This window comes from Rhinatrema bivittatum, chromosome 1, assembly GCF_901001135.1.
Source record: "Rhinatrema bivittatum chromosome 1, aRhiBiv1.1, whole genome shotgun sequence".
Classification (NCBI taxonomy): domain Eukaryota; kingdom Metazoa; phylum Chordata; class Amphibia; order Gymnophiona; family Rhinatrematidae; genus Rhinatrema; species Rhinatrema bivittatum.
Genome location: NC_042615.1, coordinates 685,436,017 through 685,456,024, shown reverse-complemented (window position 1 = coordinate 685,456,024; position 20,008 = coordinate 685,436,017). Strand labels below are relative to the sequence as shown.

General features: G+C 50.0%; 1 protein-coding gene across 4 annotated transcripts in view; it reads right to left on the bottom strand.

Annotated features, from left to right (window-relative positions):
* FCHO2 (FCH domain only 2) overlaps positions 1 to 20,008 on the bottom strand; it is a 532,544-nt gene that overhangs the window by 33,853 nt on the left and 478,683 nt on the right. The window lies entirely within an intron of this gene.

Genomic DNA, 20,008 nt, shown 5'->3' with positions numbered 1-20,008 from the left:
CCAGGCGAATGGGATTCCTGACTGAGAGGTCTAGCAGTGTAGGAAACCATACTTATCGAGGCCAGTATGGGGCTATGAGTATCATGGTCCCTTTGTCCTGTTGCAACTTCACTAGAGTTTTGGTTATGAGCGGTATCGGTGGATATGCGTATAACAGGCCTGAGTTCCAATGGCGAGCAAAGGCGTCCTTTGGTAGGCTGTTCTCCTGCCGTAGCAGGGAGCAATAATTGTTCACCTTGTAGTTAGATGGGATGCAAAGAGATCTATTGTTAGTTGACCCCAGCGTTGAAAGATCTTGGTTGCTATCTCTGGAGCCAAGGACCATTCGTGTGGTTGGAACTGACGACTGAGGCGATTGGCTATTATGTTGCGGATGCCTGCTAGATAAGTGGCCTGTAGAAGAATTGAGTGTGCTAGGGCCCAGTCCCAAATCTGTGCTGCTTCTTGGCAAAGGAGGTAGGAACCTGTTCCCCCTTGCTTGTTGATGTACCACATGGCTACTGTGTTGTCTGTCTGGATCAGAACAGTCTTGTGTGAAAGGCAGTCCTTGAACGCATGTAGCGCATAACGTATAGCTCAAAGCTCTAGGAAGTTTATCTGAAAAGTGGCTTCGGTTTTTGTCCACGTCTTCAGATGTCTAATGTTTTTGTCCTGGGTCTTCAGATGACTAATGTTCGCTCCCCAACTAAAGTGGACGCATCTGTAGTTAATGTTACTTGTGGAACTGATTGCTGGAAAGGTAGGCCTTTCAGCAAATTGTTCATTGATGTCCACCAAAGGAGGGAAAAACACAGTTCCTGAGTTATCTGAATTTGAGAGGACAACGGTTGAAAGGCTTGAATCCATTGTGTTTTTAGTGTCCATTGCATTAGCTGCATGGTCAATCTGGCCATGGGAGTGACGTGAACTGTGGAGGCCATGTGACCGAGTAGGGTGAGGCACTGATGAGCTGTGACTTGAAATTGATTTCGGAGAGAGTGTGCCAGGAGAATGAGTGTATGGGCACGGTCTCTTGGAAGAAATGCTCTTGCATTGATGGTGTTTAAATCTGCACCGATGAATTGTAGAAGGTGAGATGGTGTGAAATGGGATTTCTGATAATTTATGAGAAATCCCAAGGAGTGAAGTATGTTGACTGTGAGCTTGAGGGAATTGAGAGCTCCTTCTTGTGTTTGACTTTGGAGGAGCCAATCGTCCAGATAAAGGAAGACATGTACCTTCTGTTTGTGGAGATGTGCCACCGCCACCGCCAGACACTTTGTGAATACTCGAGGTGCTGAGGCTAGGCCGAATGGGAGCACTCGGTATTGAAAATGTTGTCCTTGGACCAGAAATTGCAAGTACTGGCGATGAGGAGGAAAGATGGGAATGTGAGCATAGGCGTCTTGAAGATCCAGAGAACAGAGCCAATCCCCTCTTTGAAGGAGAAGTAGCATGGTGCCTAATGATACCATCCTGAATTTTTCTCTTTTGAGAAATTTGTTGAGATTTCTGAGGTCTAGGATAGGACATAGGCCTCCTGTTTTCTTTGGAATGAGGAAATATCGGGTGTAGAATCCTCTGCCCTGCTGAGGCCCGGGAACTGGTTCTATGGCCCTGGCTCTCAGAAGGGTGGATAATTCTGTTTTTAGAAGTTTGGAGTGATGGTTCACTGTCCAAGAGGAGATTGGTGGAGTGTCTTTTGGTACAGTGAGGAAATCCAATCGGTACCCATGAGCTACAATGGAAAGTACCCATTGGTCTGTAGTTATGGAGGTCCAGGCATGATGAAAAAATGTTATGCGAGCTCCTACTGGTAGGTGTGGGAGTGGATTGGCGGTTCTGCTCTCTGAGTACTTTTCAAAACCCCGATGTTGATGCAGTCTGAGGAGGGGGTTGAGGCCTGGAAGGTCTTTGCCTAGGCTGAGGTTGCTGAGTTGGGCGAGATGGTCTTGCACGGCTGGTTGGAGGATAATAGCGTCGTTGGCGGTAATATGGACGCTTGGTATCCCGTCTGGGAAGTCTCCTAGAAGGGGGTTGAGACTCCTGAGGTATTAAAGAGAGCTGCTTTAGAGTTTCAGTATGCTCTTTTAACGTGGCGACTGCTTCTTTCACCTTGTCCCCAAAAAGATTGTCACCAAGACAAGGGAGGTCGGCCAGTCTCTCCTGTACCTCTGGCCTCAATTCTGATGCTTTGAGCCAGGCCCATCGACGAGCTGTAATACCAGAAGCTGACAGACGAGATGCAGTTTCGAAACTGTCATAAGTCGCCCTAACTTCATGCTTGCCCGCTTCTAGGCCTTTATAAACCAGTTGGGAGAAGGTTTCCTGATACTGATCAGGGAGTGTCTGCGTGTGCTCCTGGACCTGCTTCCAGAGATTACGTTGGTACTGGTTCATGAAGAGTTGATAAGCTGCAATCCGAGATACCAACATAGATCCCTGAAATATCTTACGTCCTAAGTTATCAAGGAATCTATTGTCCTTTCCTGGTGGCGTGGGGGAGTGAGTTTTCACTCTTTTACCTTTTTTCTGGGCGGACTCAACTACCACCGATTGGTGAGGTAGCTGAGCCTTCTGGAATCCAGGAATTGGTTGAACCAAGTACGTTGCATCTGATCTCTTGTTGACCGAAGCAAGTGATCCAGGATGTTCCCATATTCAGTACATGAGTTCTTGTAGTACTTCATGTACTGGCACAGCCAGAATTTCCTTTGGAGGATCTATGAATTGTAGGACCTCCAGTGTTTTTTGTCTGGAATCTATCTCAGACTGTAGTTGGAAAGGGTTAGTCTCTGCCATATCCTTAACAAAGTTGGAAAAAGATAAGTCTTCGGGAGGAGACTTTCTGCGGTCCTCAGGAGGTGATGATTCCGAAAGCATATCTTCGTCTGAAGAGATATCTGTCTCAGTATCTGTGCCAGTATCTCTTGGGTGGAACACAGGCGGTGGCCTTGCAGGCATCAATGGTGGACCTTTTGGAATTGTTGGAAATGGAGGAAACTGTGGCTGGTGAGGCCTAGGAACTCCTGATGGGCCTGGAATGGGTTCTTCGTCGATGTCTTGCGGTTTTCTGGACATGGCATCGATTAAAGTGTCCAGTTTCTGCATCAGAGGTTGGAAAATCGATACTTCTGAGGGTGGCATCGATGGAGTCATCGGCGGAATCGATGCTGGAATCGAGGGTGGCACCGATGGCATCGGTGGCGGAATCGATGGTGACATCGGCATCGATGGTACGGGCTCCGATGGCACTGGAGTTGATGTAGATGGCAAAGTCGGTGCCGATGGCTGCGATGGCATCGTATCGATGAGTGCTTGTCGCACCGCTTGACGGATATATCCATCAAGTTCTGCCCGCATAGCTGATGGAATCAGAGCAGCTATGGGGGGAGACGGTGATGGCGATGCCGGTACCTCCTCAGAGCCCTGAGGAGGTACGGTACCCTGCACCGGAGTTGGTGGGGATCGCCCTGGAATCATAGGTCTCAGAGACTCCACGCTCAGCCGAGGTTTCTTAGCGGAAGAGGCCGATTCCATCGATGACGTTGCGGGCATCGGGTCGATGGCGTGTGCGCGCCGATGCTTCTCCTTGGACTTCTCACTGCCCGATGTGGACGCCTTCGACGATGTCGAGGGGGAGGGATTGGAAGCATCTCCGGCCTCACCTGGAAGTCGTTTTTTAAGGATTACTTGCCGAATCGATTCAGTAGGGGACGACTGGGCTGACGTCGATGCTGCTGGGAGCAATTGAATCTTAAAAAGGTGCTCCATCTTCTCCATCCGGAGTAGACGTCCCTTCGATGTCATCTCGGCGCAGAGATTGCAGGACCTGACATCGTGTTTTTCGCCGAGGCAGCGCACACATTCCTGGTGCGGGTCCATTATGGACATGTTTCTGGCACAATTTGGGCATTTTTTAAAACCAGAGGCCATTTTAGTCGGACGGCCGTCGACGACTATGGCGCGAAAAAACGGTACGGAACAGACGAAAATGAAAGAGAAAAACTTACAGCGATGGTAAGGAAGGGAGACCCTTGCAGTAGGAAGTTTTTCTAATTTTTTTGGAAAAGTTTTAAAGTGTAGTGAAAAATCACCACAGGACTCCAATTTAACCGCGAGGCTAATGGCTCCGCAGAAAAAAGAAGACTAAAGGGAGACCCCTGTGGCAGAGAATATCATGGCATGCTCAGTAGGCATTCTGGGTGCCAGTCAAAAGTTTCATAGAAACTTTGACAGAAGTTTTTCCGTATAGGGCTCCATTACCGATGTCACCCATATGTGAGGACTAGCATCCTGCTTGTCCTGGGATAATGCCCGGTCATGTAGAAGATTAGTGTAAGGCGGATAGGTAACTAGGGCCTGTAACTCACTAACTCTGCGAGCAGATGTGATTGCCAAAAGAAAAATCACTTTCATTCAGGCCAATACAGTGCAGGCCAATACAGTACAGTACAGTGCAGGCTAACAGTGTGCTCCGATGGAGCGCACTGTTAGCCTGCTCTGGGACGCGTGTTTTCCCTTACCCCTTATTCAGTAAGGGGAGGAAAACGCGCGTCCAACCCGCGGCACCTAATAGCGCCCTCAACATGCAAATGCATGTTGATGGCCCTATTAGGTATGCGCGCGGGATACAGAAAGTAAAATGTGCAGCCAAGCCGTACATTTTACTTTCAGAAATTAGCACCGACCCAAATGTCGGTGCTAATTTCTTCCGGCGCCGAGAAAGTGCACAGAAAAGCAGTAAAAACTGCTTTTCTGTGCACCCTCTAACTTAATATCATAGCGATATTAAGTTGGAGGTCCCGAAAAGTAAAAAAAAAAAAAATGTTTTTGAATTCGGCCTGCGGCTGTCGAGCCGAAAACTGGATGCTCAATTTTGCCGGTGTCCGGTTTCCGAGCCCGTGGCTGTCAGCGGGCTCGAGAACCGACGCCGGCAAAATTGAGTGTCGTCTGTCAAACCCGCTGACAGCCACCACTCCTGTCAAAAAGGAGGCACTAGGGACGCACTAGTGTCCCTAGCGCCTCCTTTTACCTGGATCTACCGCGTCACCTAATTTAAATAGAGAATTGCATGCACCGGCGAAGGGCCGGTGCGTGCGCCGGACAGCAGGCGTTCTTCCGTTCTCCCGCGGACTTTACTGTATCGGCCCGCATGTGAAATAGCGAAGAGCACAGGATTAGAGAGGCTCGAATGGTGGGTTCATGAGCTGACCCAAAACCAGATTGAGGTCCCAAGAAGGGGCTGGAGGGCGTAGTGGAGGCTTGAGGTGAAGCAAGCCTTTCAGAAAACGTGTTACGAGGGGTTGTACTGAAATAGGAACATCCCCAACACCTTTATAGAAGGCGGCTACAGCACTGACATGCATTCTGATGGAGGAAGTATTTTAGACCTGAATCTGACAAGTGACAGAGATAGTCTAGAAACTTCGTGGTGGAACAGGTAAAGGGATCAAGGGATTGAGAAGAACACCATGACTTAAACCTGTTCCATTTGTATAGGTAATACTTTCTCGTGGAAGGCTTCCGTGAAGCAATCAGGACACGGGAAACTGGTTCCGAAAGGTTAAGTGGCTGAAGAGTTAACCTTTCAACATCCAGGCCGTCAGGGACAAAGCTTGAAGATTGGGGTGGCGTAGGCACCCGACGTTCTGAGTGATCAAAAGCGGGTCCTTTCCCATGGGAATGTGCCTGCGAATGGAGAGATCCTGAAGTACTGGAAACCACACTTGGCGAGGCCAGTGAGGTGCTATCAGGATCATGCGTCCCTTATCCTGACGTAACTTCACGAGAGTCTTCGAAAGAAGTGGAAGAGGAGGGAATGCATATAAGAGACCGGTCGCCCATGAGAGGGAGAATGCATCTCTTGGCTGTGAGTGTGAGAGTAAAAGTTCTCTACCTTGCAGTTTTGAGGTGACGCAAAGAGGTCTATGCAAGGACAACCCAAACATTGGAATATTGCGTCCGCTACTGAGGGGTTGAGGGACCACTCGTGCGGAGGGAAAGCACGACTTAGGTTGTCCGCCAACACATTGTCCACTTCCGGCAAATAGGTGGCCCTGAGGTACATCGAGTGGGAGAGGGCCTCCGCCCATATCTGCGCAGCTTCCTGACACAGTAGGAAGGAGCCCAGCCCTCCCTGCTTGTTGATGTACCTCATGGCCACCTGTTTGTCTGTCTGAATCAGGATGACCTGATTGGAAAGGCGATTCTGAAAAACCCCAAGAGCGTATCTGATTGCTCGAAGCCCCAGGAAATTGATTTGGTGTTTGGCTTCCTCTGGAGACCAAGGTTCCTTGTGTTTGCAAATCGGCCACATGGGCTCCCCAGCCGATGTTGGAAGCATCGGTGGTGAGAATGATTTGAGGGTCTGGAACCTGGAAGGGCAGGCTTTGGAGGAGATTGATCTGATTTTTCCACCAGGCTAGAGACTGACGGAGTGAGTCAGTGATGTGGATAGTGGTTGACAGAGGTTGGACGGACTGAGTCCATTGTGACCTTATCCACTGCATGACTCTCATGGCCAAGCGGGCCATTGGGGTAACCTGTACTGAGGACGCCATGTGTCCCAGTAGGATGAGGAAGTGGTGTGCAGTCGTGCGTTGCTGAGACTGTGGCTGGTGTGCAAGAGAGATGAGAGTGAGAGCTCGCTGTCGAGGCAGAAATACCTTTGCCTACAAGGTGTCCAAGTCTGCCCCTATGAATGATAAAGTTTGAGATGGGACTAAACAGGATTTTGCTTAGTTGACGAGAAATCCTAGCGAAATCAGATTGTGTAAAGTAAGACGTAGGGACGACAGAGCAGCTTGCCGAGTGGGAGCCCTGATCAACCAATCGTCTAGATAGGGGTAGACATGAACACCTTGAGTCCTGAGAAAGGCTGCTACTACTACGAGGCACTTGGTGAAGACTCGTGGTGCAGATGCCAGGCCGAATGGGAGCACTCTGTATTGATAGTGCTTGGGGCCTACTGGAAATCTCAGGAACCTGCGATGAGATGGATTTATTGCAATGTGTGTGTACGCATCTTGGAGATCGAGAGAGCAGAACCAGTCTCCTCTTTGCAGAAAAGGAAGGAGGGAACCCAAGGTTACCATCTTGAACTTTTCTTGTTGGAGGTACTTGTTGAGGGAACGTAGGTCCAGAATTGGACGAATGCCTCCCGATTTTTTGGGGATTAGAAAGTACCGGGAATAGAATCCTAGGCCTTGTTGAGAGTAAGGTACTGGTTCTATTGCTCTGGACTGGAGGAGGAAGGAGACCTCCTGATCCAGGAGTAGTGAGTGGTCGGATGTTCCCCATGCCGGTAGAGATGGGGAGTCTGGTGGAATGGAGAGAAAGTTTAGGCGATAACCTTGAGAGATTATGGTAAGGACCCACTGGTCTGAGGTGATTGTGTGCCACCTGTTGTTGAAATGGCACAATCGACCTCCCACTGGTACTTAAGGCAGTAAAAACTGGCTGCTGCTCTCTATGCAGGAGTCAAAAACCGGAAGCAGTGCCCAGCTGAGGAGCTGCTTGCGGCTTTTGTTTACGAGGTTGACGAGACTGGGCCTTTTGGAAAGGTCTCGTGGAACGAGTCCTAAACTGTGGTGGATAGGACTTCTTTGGACGGAAGGATTACTTTTTAGTATCCTTCCTGAAAGGCTGTTTGGAGGAATACTCAGAGGGCATCAGGGAGAGCTGGCTTAGGGTCTCATGATGGTCCTTGAGTTCTGCCACCGTCCGCTGAATCTGTTCCCCAAACAGATTGTCATCTATGCCGGGAAGATCAGATAATCTGTCTTGTACTTCAGGGCGCAAGTCCGAAGACTTATGCCAGGCCCATCTTCTTGCCGAAATAGCAGTTGCAGATACCCTGGCAGCGGTGTCAAAGATATCATAAGAAGATCTTATTTCATGCTTCCCCTGCCTCAAACCTCTTGTGGCACTAGGGTTAGAAGTTGTTCTTGGAATTGCTGAGACAGGGACTCTGCAAAGTCCTGTATCTGCTTGAATACTGTTATACTGGGTCATAGATAGCTGGTAGGAGGTGATCCGAGAGATAAGCACTGATCCCTGGAAGACACGCTGGCCAATGGCATCCAGGAATTTCTGTTCCTTACCTGGGGGAAAGGAAGAGTGGGGTTTTGATCTTTTTGCCCTTTTTTGGGCAGATTCTACAACCACAGATTAGTGATCCAGCTGAGGTTTCTGGAAACCTGGTGCTGACTGGACCAAATAAGTGGTATCAGCTTTTCTGCTGACTGGAGCAACTGAACCAGGGTGTTCCCAGTTCTTTTTGAGGAGATCTAAAAGAACCTGGTGGATAGACAACATTGAACGATTAGCAATTATTATGAAACTATGTTACCGAACCTAAAGCCACCCCCATTACCAATGATAGGAACAGATACATGTACAATTTACTTTATGTGCCTCTATGTAAACCGTTGTGATGGTAAGCTACCGAACGACAGTATAGAAAAGATTTTAAATAAATAAATAAATAAATAAATAAATAAATAAAATAGGGATGGAGGTTATTTCCTTGGGAGCATCCAGGAATTGTAACAGCTCCATCATTTGATGCCTGTCATCTTGTTCAGTCTGCAATTGGACAGGAACCAATTCAGACATTTCCTTCACAACATTTATGAAGGATAGGTCCTCTAGAGGAGAACACTTCCTGCTTTCAGTAGGAGAAGGTGGTGATGGCAAGTCATCGGTGTCTTGAGAAGAATCGTCGGTCCAGATGTCATAGGGATCAGGACGTGCCCCTCTAGGAGCCTGAGGAGGACGGGATGATGGTATTCCTGAAGGTCCCGTTCTAGGCTCCGAAGGCATCGAGGGAAGTGCTGGAGGCACTGGTGCAGGCATCGAGGGCATCGATGGAAGGATTGGTGGCGCTGATGGGCGCATCAGCATCGATAGTTGCGGCATCAGTAGGACTCCCGATGAAGGAATGCGGAACAGTGTTTCCCCTCCCGATGACAGGGTAAGCGGGGAGGGCACTGAAGCCATCGGTGACCCAGGATCCATCGGTGGAAAAGTGGCTATAAGCGCTTCCATCTTCGAGAGCAGCGGTGCCAGAGCTGCCGGAATCGGATCGGTGGTCGGTTCCACAATCGGCACCGGTTTTGGTGTCGGAGGAACTTGGAGTCTGTGCATCGCCTTATCGATGGCCTCCTGAACCATCCGGTCTAGTTCTTCACGGAGACCTGAAGCAAGCAGCCCCGGCTCTGGAAGGGAGGCAGAGGGGTAGCTGGAGGGACCACCATTAAAGGCGGAGTCGCAGCTCCAGATACCCTCCGGGTGAGGTTTGCCTCGGTGACCCGGTCGCAGAAAGGGTCGGTGCCTTTTCTGGACAGGGTTTCTTCGATGGCGGCTCGGACGATGGCGAGGTTGAAGATTTTCCTTCCTCGATGGTCCGAGACTTGCGGTGTCGATGCCAATGTTTCTCTCTACGATCCCCTCGGTCCTGAGGGGGAGCAGAGGAAGTTGAAGGCCGAGAAGTCGTCGATGTCGGACGGTCACCAGCTGGTGGCCGATACTGGCGCAAAGTGTACAGTGCTGGTTCAGACGATGACAATGCAATTGACAGTGTCAAGAGTTTGAGAACGGAAGAGAATGGAGGGATTACTTACCTGATAATCTCGTTTTCCTTAGTGTATGCAGATGGACTCAGAACAAATGGGTATAGTGTGCTCGTGCTAGCAGTTGGATCTGACGTCAGCACGGGGTACATATACCCCCGCAGGAAGTGCAGCAACTCAGTAATCTTCCTTGCAAAAGCTTTATGTGTGACTGACCGATCGATTAAATGTACATGATTAACCTGACCGATTGATAGTAGCTGGAGACTGCCAGTGTTCTCAACCGGAAGGCGTCGACACCCGGCAGGGTGGATGCCCTATATAAGGAAACATGGCTTACCGTGAGTCGGTGAATCCCCATGTATACTGGCAGCCGGGCGGGATGCTGAGTCCATCTGCATACACTAAGGAAAACGAGATTATCAGGTAAGTAATCTCTGCATTTCCTAGCGTGTAGCAGATGGACTCAGAACAAATGGGATGTACAAAAGCTACTCCCAGACTGGGTGGGAGGCTGCCCGAGGTCCGTTTAGGATTGCCCTCGCAAATGCTGTGTCCTCCCTGGCCTGGACGTCCAGACGGTAGAATCTGGAGAAGGTATGGAGGGAGGACCACGTTGCCGCTTTACATATCTCTGCCGGCGACAGCATCCTAGTTTCTGCCCAGGAGGCCGCCTGCGCTCTGGTAGAGTGAGCCTTGACCCGTAGAGGTGGTGGTTTTCCCGCTTCTACGTAGGCCGCCTTGATAACTTCTTTCATCCAGCGGGCGATGGTTGCCCGTGAGGCCGCTTCCCCTTGCTTCTTCCCGCTGTGAAGGACGAACAGGTGGTCCATCTTTCGTACTGCTTCTGACATTTCCAGGTATCTGGACAGCAGCCTGCCGATGTCGAGATGGCGTAGTATTCGACCTTCTTCCGACTTCTTCAAACCTTCCGTGGTTGGCAAGGATATGGTTTGATTGAGGTGCAAGTGTGAGACTACTTTGGGTAAGAAGGAAGGAACCGTGCGAAGATGGATAGCCTCTGGAGTGATTCTGAGAAACGGATCACGGCAGGACAGCGCTTGTAGCTCTGAGATGTGGTGTGCTGAGCATACAGCCAGCAGGAATACCATCTTCAAGGTTAACAAACGGAGGGACAGGCCTCGAAGGGGTCTGAAGGCGGGTCCCGCTAGAAACTCCAAAACTAGGTTGAGGTTCCACAGGGGCACTGGCCACTTCAGTGGCGGGCGAATGTGTTTGACTCCTTTCAGGAAACGTGAAACGTCTGGGTGTGCGGCAATGCTGTTGCCATCACTCCTGGGACCGTAGCAGGATAGTGCTGCCACCTGAACCTTGATGGAATTGAGGGACAGACCCTTCTGAAGTCCATTTTGCAGGAAATCCAAAATGATAGGGATTTTAGCAGCATGTGGATTGGTGCTATGAGTGTCGCACCAGGCTTCAAATACTCTCCAGATCCTTATATATGTTAGTGATGTGGAGAACTTGCGCGCTCGGAGGAGTGTATCTATTACCGGCCCCGAGTATCCCCTTTTCTTCAGTCTAGCCCTCTCAATGGCCAGACCGTAAGAGAGAATTGAGCTGGATCCTCGTGGAGGATGGGGCCTTGCCGCAGCAGGTCCCTGTGTGGAGGCAGGGGTAGTGGCTTCCCTGCCAGCAGTCTTTTCATGTCTGCGTACCAGGGTCTTCTTGGCCAGTCCGGGGCCACTAGAAGAACTAGGCCTCTGTGCCGCTGAATCTTGTGTATAATGGCGCCCAGCAGGGGCCATGGAGGAAAGGCATATAGCAGGATCCCCTGAGGCCAGGGCTGTACCAGAGCGTCGATCCCGAGGGAGAGAGGATCTCGTCTGCGACTGAAGTATCTGGGTACTTGAGCGTTGGACCTGTCCGCTAGTAGGTCCATGCCCGAAGTCCCCCACTGATCCACAATCATCTGGAAAGCTGTGGGCGACAGCTGCCATTCCCCCGGGTTTAGTCTTTCTCTGCTGAGGAAGTCTGCCGTGGTGTTGTCCTTCCCGGCGATGTGGACAGCGGAGATGTCCTGGAGATTCGCCTCCGCCCAAGCCATCAGGGGGATATTTCTAAGGATACCTGTCGGCTTCTGGTTCCGCCCTGTGGGTTGATGTATGCCACCGTGGTGGCGTTGTCCGACATCACTCTGATCGTCCTGTTTCGAAGTCTGTGGGCAAATCGCAGGCAGGCTAGCCTGACTGCCCATGCCTCTAGTCGGTTGATGTTCCACCCCGACTCTTCTTTGTTCCACCGCCCTTGGGCGGTTAGTTCTTCACAGTATGCTCCCCATCCGTTCAGGCTGGCATCTGTAGTGAGCAGGGTCCAGGTTGGGGAGGACATTTTTGACCCCCGGCTCTTGTGGCCGGGCTGCAACCACCACCGTAGCTGATTCCGCACTCTGGCTGGTAGAGGTAGGTGTATGGTGTAGTTCTGTGATTGTGGGCTCCACCGAGATAGGAGAGCGCATTGTAATGGTCTCATATGAGCCTGCGCCCATGGTACCACCTCCAGAGTGGACGCCATGAGGCCGAGGACCTGTAGGTAATCCCAAGCTGTGGGCCGGGTGGCACTCAGCAGGGCCTGCAGACGATTCCAGAGTTTTGATCTCCTCTTGGGGGTCAGGCTGACCTTGTCTTCCTGGGTGTCGAATCGGACTCCTAGGTATTCCAGCGACTGGGAAGGCTGTAGGGAACTCTTGTTTGTGTTGACTACCCATCCAAGGCTTTCCAGAAGAGATATAACTCTGTTGGTTGCCTGGTGGCACTCCTCCGGTGACTTTGCCCTGATCAGCCAATCGTCCAGGTAGGGATGGACGAGAATTCCTTCCTTCCTGAGTGACACCACCACTACTACTATGACCTTGGTAAAGGTCCGCGGTGCGGTGGCTAACCCGAAGGGTAAAGCTCGGAACTGGAAGTGTTGGCTCAGGACTTTGAAGCGTAAGTAGCGCTGGTGATCCCGATGGATTGGGATATGCAAGTAGGCCTCCGACAGATCCAGGGATGTGAGAAACTCCCCTGGCTGTATTGCACTTCTGACTGACCGCAGAGTTTCCATGCGAAAGCTGGGGACCCGTAAGTGTCGGTTGACTGACTTGAGGTACAGGACGGGCCTGAAAGTGCCCTCTTTTTCTTGGGTACTATGAAATAAATGGAATAATGCCCAGAATTTATCTCCCATGCAGGCACTGGGATTATGGCTTTTAAGGACAGGAGCCTCAACAAGGTAGCTTCCAGTGCCGCCCTCTTGAGCAGAGGACAAGGAGATTCCACAAACTTGTCCGGAGGGAGGCGCAGGAAGTCCAGGTAATATCCTTCTCGGATGATGGCGAGGACCCACTGGTCCGAAGTAATCTCGACCCATCTGCGGTAGAATAGGGTTAGCCTGCCCCCTATGGCTTCCTCCCTCAGATGGGTCAGCTGATTCTCATTGTGGAGTGCGACCGGGACCCGAGCCGGTTCCCCTCTTGCGGTGCCTGGCCCGAAAGGACTGGTTCCTGGCCTGAGAACGAGGTGCTTGGTAGCTATTCCTGTAGGGATTGAAGCGTTGAGAGCTTCTACCTCTAGATGGCGGAGGCAAGGGGCGCTGGTTTCTCCTTGACTTGTCTTCCGGTAGACGGGGTAATGGAGATGCGCCCCAACTGTTTGCCAGTTTCTCGAGGTCGCTGCCGAAAAGGAGGGATCCTTTAAAGGGCATTCTTGTAAGGCGTGTCTTGGAGGAGGAGTCGGCCAACCAATTTTGTAGCCAGAGCTGTCTCCTGGCTGCGGAAGAGGAAGAGACCCCCTTGGCTGCCGTACAGACTAGGTCGGAGGCAGCGTCAGTGAGGAACGACAGGGCTGATTCCATGATTTCTCCCGGGGTGTTGTTCCTGGCTTGTGATAAACAGGAACGCGTCACCACTGTGCAGCAGGCCGCAATTTGTAGGGACATGGCTGCAACCTCAAAGGCTTGTTTCAGAATGGCGTCCAGGTGCCAGTCATGCGCATCCTTGAGGGCCGCCCCTCCCTCCACAGGAATGGTGGTGCGCTTCACAATTGCGCAAACTATGGCGTCTACCTTGGGGCACGCCAGCAGCTCCTTGGGTGCCGGGTCCAGGGGGTACATGCCAGACAAGGCCCGACCCCCTTTGAATGAGGCCTCCGGCGCATTCCACTCCAGATCGAATAGCTGTTGTGCTGCTTGTAGGAGGGGAAAATGGTGGGCCGTTTGACGAAGGCCCTCTAGCAGGGGGTTCATTCTAGGTTCCCCTGGGGTGCCTGGGCCTGAGATAGCCAGCTCCGACAGGCATTGAGAGACCAGGTCCGGGAGATCCTCCTTAGGAAAGAAGCGTCTCATGGTTCGATACGGCTCTATCCCCGAGGGAAGTTCTCCCTCCTCGGGGAGCTCGCCTTCTTCCTCAGAGTAATCTGAATTCCCATAAGTGGGGCTCTCAGGTGGTGGGTGTCCGTGCCTAGATCTTGAGGGTCCCGGGGCAGGGTCATCCGGTACATATGGGTCCGTTCGGGGATCAGACTGCATCTTGACAAAGGCGTGAATCCCCTTGAATAGTTCCACCCAGGAGAGCGAAGCAGGATCTAGCCTTAGGGGCACCAGGTCTCTCGGGTTCCCCAGCTGCTCAGCTCGGCCTGCTAGATCCGGGGTGTTCCCTGAGGAACTGGCAATTAATCTGGGCTGAGACCGGCCCTGGCCTGGAACTCCCAGGGCCTCTTCACATTGGGCACATAGGGAGTCTGCTTCCTCGCTCTGTGTAGCTCTGAGGTGGCATGCTGAGCAGAGGCCTAGAGCTTTTATGCCTGATTCTGGAGGCGCCGCCTCTGAGGACGCATGGGCTCTCATACACTCCATCGCGTCTGTTATCTCTATGCGCCGTTTCGCTCCCAGCCTAAAGTATGCGCTTTGTAGTACGCGCGAGGCTTATGCGTGGAGATGTGCGCTAATCAATGCGCGCTCAACAATGTGCGCCTATCAGTGTGCGCTTAACAATATGCGCTTAACAATGTGCATGTAACAATGTGCACCTATCATGGTGCGTCTATCACTGTGCGCCTATCAATGTGCGCCTATCAGTGTGCCCGATACCTGTGAACAAGGGCAGATGGCGACGGCGAGCAGGCAGGCAAAATGGCGACCTCCACAGCGGGTCTCCACGTAGGCAGACCCCGCTAATCCTCTCTCTTCGGAGACCAGCAAAAGTAAAAGATGTACGCCTTACCTGATCTTCGGCGCTTCCCAGCTGCAACCTGGGCGGTCTCCGGCTGCGGGGGGGAGAGGTGATTACCGTCACCGCCGCGCTTGAGGAAGTGCACCCGCCGCCTCTAGGCCGCACCCGAACTCGTCTTGCTCGGGGGCCAAGTCCTCACCGCGAACGGATCGGGACCGAGGCACCTCTCAGCCGCGCCGGAGCCCTTCTCGCTCGGGGGCTACATCCCTGCCGCAATTTGGCCACCGGACCGAGGCTCTTACCTCCGAGGGACCACGGAAATCACCTCGGGAAACTCAACTGGGGGAGGGACCCGAGGGTATCACCGCAGGAGTGCGGGGCTCGTATTCAGGTAGGATTTCTCTATGAATTTAGTCGGTAGAATTTGGAAACACGCTCAGCGAGCGTGAGGTAGCTCCAATGCTTTGGAGATGGAAATTACTGAGTTGCTGCACTTCCTGCGGGGGTATATGTACCCCGTGCTGACGTCAGATCCATCTCCAACTGCTAGCACGAGCACACTATACCCATTTGTTCTGAGTCCATCTGCTACACGCTAGGAAAGTTCCATTTTCTCCATTCTGGCCTTGCGACCTTTTGGTGTCATTAAGGCACATTTGGTGCAAGTTAGAACATCATGCTCGCACCTGAGACACATTACACAGACTTTATGCGGGTCTATAATAGACATGGTGCGAGTACAGTCCAGGCACAGACGGAACCCCGATGCCATGGCCTTTGAAAAATTTAGCTGCAGTACGGTCGACGGCCAGTAGGCCACGAGGGCCAAACTCAATGGGAATTGATCGAAACCGGGTAAAAAGTTACCGGAGTACCGCGGAGTCAAAAATTCAAAGGAGGGTCCCCTGTGGGGTATGAAAGTTTTTAGTGATTCCGTGAGGAAAATTCCCGTCAGGAATCTCTGTGGAGCTCCTTAACCCGCGTGGCTACTGCTGTTCGGAAAAAAGAAGACTGAAGAGGGACCCCCGCTGGCTGCAGGTTTAGTGTCATGCTGGGCATGCCCAGTAGGTGCCAGTCAAAGTTCTAGAAACTTTGACAAAAGTGTTTCGTGATTGGGCTCCATCTGATGATGTCACCCATATGTGAGGACTACCATCCTGCTTGTCCTGTGAGAAACTGCAGTGTCCCAAAGAAGGAAATAACTATGTCAGTACCAGAAAAAACTGTGGAAACTATTCTAAAGAAAAGAATCACAGAACATATAGAAAGACATGGCTTAATGGGATATAGTCAGAAGGGATGTGCAGAGAAAAAAAAATCTTTCATTTTCAGATGGTTTTTGGGAGTTTTTTCCCCACAAATTTTGGTTTGTGGAATGTTTTATTCGTATTATTCATGTGAAAAAACAAATCAATCATTAAAAATAAAACAAAAAAAAACAGCAAAAATAACCCAAAAGGGGCCTCCCTACAATCCACCCCCATGGAAAAATGTCAGGCTAGAATCCTCCTGGCCCCCATTCAACTGGTCCGGTGGGGATCCGCCGGCAAAGCCTTGGCCTTGTGTAGGCTCACGATAGGTCACCATGACCTCAACCAGAGCTCAGACGCAGGCCAGATGCCAGGTCCCGAAGCCTGGGCCTATGCTGGAGCTTTTACTCAGCTCGATGCCGGGGCCTCAGCCCAGAGGTCAGATCCCAATGTCTGGGCCTACGCCAAAGCCTGTACCCAGGCCCGATGCTGTGGCCTGGCCCAGAGGCTGGGTCCTGACACTGGGGCGCCGGGTCCTGATCCTGGGCATCTGTCTAGGCCAGAGGCCGGGTCCTGACGCCTGTGTCTTGGCCTAAGGTCAAGCCCAGGCCCAGAGCTCAGGACCTTGCAGCTCTGCATTTGCTGTCTTCTTTCTTCTGTTCTGTGCTGGGGTTGCACCAGGATTAACTAACTCCAGCGCATTCATTCCAGCAGAAGGCACCTTTTTGATGTACGACTTTGCCATATAATTGCCAGACGTCAAAATGGCGCCATGCATTGGGGTGAATGAGCTAGAGTTAACTCCGGTGAGACCCCAGCACATGGCATCAGAAGAAAGATGACGAAGAAGATGGTGACCATGGAGCTGCAAGGCCTGGGCTCTGGGCCAGAGCTTGATCCTAGGCCAAGGTTCATCCATTGGGTCCCGGCCTCCAGCCTGAGTCCAGGTTGAGGTCCTGGCATTGGCACCCGGCCTCCAGGCCAGGCCACAGCATCGGGTCTGAGTCTGTGTGGGCCCAGGCCCCTGGTGTCAGGCCCTGGCCTCTGGGTCGAGCCATGGAGTAGGCCAGGGATCGGGTTCCAGCCTAGGCAGAGGGGACCAGTTGTTGGAACCCTGCCTCTGGGCTGGATCCTGGTGTCTGGCCTGATTCGAGGCCAGACACCAATAAGGGCAATTCGTTGCATTCATTTCAAACCAATGCAACGACTTGCCCTTATTTGTCACGTTTTTGAAATCTGTTTGAAACAAACGCACATCTCTAATAGCCAGCATGGACTTATACAAGGGAAATCTTGTCTCACCAATTTGCTATAGTTTTTTCAAGGGGTTAATAAACTGTGAACTGGTGGATATAGTGCTATTTGAATTTTCAGAAGCTGTCTGATAAAATGCACCATGAATGATCCTGAGAAAATTTAAAAAATCATGGAATAGAAGGCAATGTTCTATTGTGGTTTGCAAAATGGTTATGAGATTGGAAACAGATAGTAGGACTAAATGGTTAGTTTTCTCAGAGAAGAAAAGTTAACAGTGGATTGCCTCAGAGATCTGTACTGAGACTAGTGTTTTTTAATATATTTAGAAATAATCTGGAAAAGGGAAAAACAAGTGAGGTGATCAAATTTGCAGACAATACAAAATTAATCCAAGTAGTTAAATCACAAGCAGATTGTGAAAAATTGCAGAATGGAAGACTAAGCATCCAAATGGCAGATGAAAATTAATGTGGACAAATGCAAAGTGATGCACATGGGGAAAAGTAATGTACACTGTAGTTACACAATGTTAGTTAGGCTCCAAATTAGGAGTTACCACCCAGGAAAAGGATCTGGGTGTCTGGATAATATTTTAAAATCTTGGCTCGATGTGCAATGGAGGTCAAAGAAGTAAACAGAATATTAGGAATTATTAGGAAAGGAATAGAGTATATAAAATGTAGAATGTCATAATGCCTCTGTATTGCTCCACAGCTAGACCACACCTGGAGTACTGTTTGCAGTTCTGGTCACATCTCAAAAAAGATATAGTTGCATAGAAAAAGGTACAGAGAAGGGCAACCAAAATGATAAAGTGGATGGAATGGCTCTCCTGTTAGGAAAGGCTAAAGAGGTTAGGGCTATTCAGCTTGGAGATGAAATGGCTGAGGGGGAATTTATTTATTTATTTATTTAACACTTTTTTTATACCGGCATTCGTAGGACACATGTCGGTTTACAAGTAACTGAGAAAGGAAATTACAATGAACGAGGGAAGAGGGCTAACTGGATGATATACAAAGGTACAGGAGAAGAGAGTCAACGAGCAGAGTTACAACTTTTTTGCATTCATGTTAGGATTAGATATGCAAATGAACTTATAAACAATGTTAAGGGGGCATGTGCATTTAAGAACTTAGCATATGAAACTTATTTACAGTATAAAGGAGGCAAGTGCACGTATGTACAGTTAAATGCTGGTGCAGGGGGGAGTAGAGAGGGAGGGAGCGAAAGGGGAAAAGGAGCTGGGGGGTGGAGGGAACAGGGGTACATTAGAGCAAGGGTACTTTCAGGGAGAGGTTGCTAGGGGGTGAAAGGGCGGGGTGGGGGGAGGCTTAGGGGTGCTAGGGGAGGGAGCAGGGGGGGTACTGGGATGGTATAGGGGAGGGAGCAGGGGGGGTACTGGGATGGTATAGGGGAGGTCAGGGAGAAGGTATATAGGCTGAGCGGGAGCTGAGGTGGTTCAAGGAGGACAATGACTAGGATTGAGAGGAATTGGGGTATGCCTGTTTAAAGAGCCATGTCTTGATTCCTTTTTTGAAATGGCTCAGGGACGGTTCTAAGCGGAGTTTGACGGGAAGGGAATTCCAGAGGGTGGGGCCCGCAATGGAGAAGGCTCTATCCCTAGTAGTGGTAAGGTGCCCAATTTTAAGTGAGGGGGTTTGGAGAGTGCCAGCAAGGGAGTTTCTAGTGGGGTGATTAGCTTGACGGAATTGTGGCATATCTTCAAGCCAGGGTGAATTGTTATTGTATAATGTGTTATGGAGGATGGTAAGTGTTTTGTATTGGGAACGGAAGGTGATGGGGAGCCAATGGAGATCTTGGAGTATGGGAGTGATATGGACAGTTTTTCTGGTGTTTGTTAAGATTCTTGCCATAGCATAATAGAGGTCTCTAAAATCATGAGTGGAACAGAACAGGTAAATGTACATCAGTTATTTACTCTTTCAAAAAATATAAAGACTAGGGGACATTCCATAAAATTAGTAAGTAGCACATTTAAAACAAACTGGTGAAAATTATTTTTCACTCAACACATAGTTTCGCTCTGGATTTCATTGCCAGAGAATGTAGTTACAGCAGTTAGTGTAGCTGGGTTTAAAAAAGGTTTTGACAAGTTCCTGGAGGAGAAGACAATAAATTGTTATTAACCAAACAGACACAGAGGGGTAATTTTCAAAGGAGTTACACATAAAAATGTAACATTCTATTGCAGCAATTTTCAAAAGCCATTTACCCATGTAAAGCTGACTTGCATGGATAAATCCTATGTATAATTCAATGACATATATTGTAGCAATTTTCAAAAGCCCAGTTTTACAGGTTAAAGTGCATTTACATGTATAAAACCCATTTTTAAGTGTGTTTATACTTTTAAAAATCAGGCCTTTAGGGAATAGCCACTACTTATCACCAAATGATAACAGCATGGGATCTATTTACTGTTTGGAATCTTGCCAGGTACTTGTATCCTGGATTGGCTACTGTTTGAAACAGGATACAGGGCTTGATGGACTCTTGGTCTGACCCGGTATGACAATTCTTATGTTCACTATCACTGAGCCACAAGGCCAGTCCTACTTAAGACTTTGATGGGAAAATTCCACTGGTCAAATGTTTTTTCAGTGCTGAGGGAGAGAAAAACTAAAAGCCCACTCCTTAGAGTGATAAATCATGTATAAAACTGTGTACATTATTGGTCTGCTCACTATGAAACTTGACTAGTACCAGTGAATCAAGTTATAAAGATGATTCTTGAGTATTTTACCCAAATC